This window comes from Cebus imitator, unplaced genomic scaffold (assembly GCF_001604975.1).
Source record: "Cebus imitator isolate Cc_AM_T3 unplaced genomic scaffold, Cebus_imitator-1.0 Scaffold201, whole genome shotgun sequence".
Taxonomy (NCBI): Eukaryota; Metazoa; Chordata; class Mammalia; order Primates; family Cebidae; genus Cebus; species Cebus imitator.
Window position 1 is genome coordinate 3156294 of NW_016107516.1, and position 1490 is coordinate 3157783.

A 1490-nucleotide genomic window follows, 5' to 3' on the forward strand; every position below is an offset into this window, starting at 1 on the left:
CTGGGAGCCAGGTTCTCAGATTCCTTGATTAGAGGCCATGTTCACTTGTATGAGAGCAATTCTTCAGTGAATTCATATTGCCTAATACTGATGAATTACTTTTTAGCAATGTCCCATTCTAAAATACAGAGTGACGCTGAATAACTGCAGTACAAGTAAAGGATTATTACGTTTTCATTGAAAAGAATGTTATTGGCTGAGCATGGTGGCTCACACCTGTAATCCCAACACTTTTGGAGGCTGAGGCAGGCAGATCACGAGGTCAGGAGATCTAGATCATCCTGACCAACATGGTGAAACCCTGTCTCTACTAAAAATACAAAAAATTAGCTTCTCTCTCCGAACCTGGCTGAGCAGGAGGTGCCATCATGGGAGTTGATATCCATCACAACAAGGACCAAAAGGTGGAGCAAGAAGCCCAAGAGCCAGGATAGCTACCCAAGGCTGTTGGTCAAGCTGTACGGCCGTCATTGTGGGGACCATGACGGATGACGTGCAGGTTCAGGAGGTGCCCAAACTGAAGGTGTGTGCGCTGCCCGTGACCAGTCAGGCGCAGCCGCATCCTCAAGGCAGGGGGCAAGATCCTCACTTTCAACCAGCTGGCTCTGGACTCCCCCAAGGGCTGCAGCACCATCCTGCTCTCCAGTCCTCGCAAGGGCCGAGAGGTGTACTGGCATTTTGGCTGCAGGAACCCCACCCAGCCACACCAAACCTTACGTCCGCTCCAAGTGCCGGAGTTCGAGTGTGCCAGAGGCCCACAGGCCTGCTGAGGCAACAAAAACTAACCCTGGATCCTACCCTCTTATTAAAAAGATTTTTGATGAAAAAAAGAATTAGCCACGCGTAGTGGCTAGCACCTGTAGTCCCAGCCTCAGGAGGCTGAGGCAGGGGAATTGATTGAAACTAGGAGGCAGAGGTTGCAGTGAGCAGAGAATGCACCACTGCACTCCAGCCTGGAGACAGAGCAAGACTTTGTCTCGAAAACAAAAAATAAAGAAAAAAAGAAAAGAGTGTTACACTTTAAATGATATCCAGCTTATTCCCACCCAATACCACTATAACCAATAAGTATAGGAACACCAAATATGTGGAGTCCTTTGGCATTAATATACAATGCAGTAGGGTAGGTAGGACCATCATACTTTTCTATTTAAATGCAAGTATACTTTTAATTTCTCTATTCCAAAAATAAATTGAATGAAGAATCTCTTTATTACATGTTCAGCACAAAGAAGAAAATTACCCTCAATTTGATTGAATTAAAAACTGTTTTGCTGTGTCTTAATAAAATGAAATGAAGAATTCTTTCTAAAAGGTTAAAAAACATTTGAGGGGCAGGATGACCGAATAAGAACAGCTCTGGTCTGCAGCTCCCAGTGAGATCCACTCAGAAGGCAGGTGATTTCAGCATTTCCAACTGAGGTACCCGGTTCATCTCATTGGGATTGGTTGGACAGTGGGTGCAGCCCAGGGAGGGCAAGCCAAAGCAG

At 45.8% G+C, this 1490-nt stretch overlaps 1 pseudogene; it reads left to right on the forward strand.

Annotated features, from left to right (window-relative positions):
- Positions 1-368: 368 nt before the first annotated feature.
- Positions 369-770, forward strand: LOC108317408 (annotated as a pseudogene).
- Positions 771-1490: the final 720 nt, after the last annotated feature.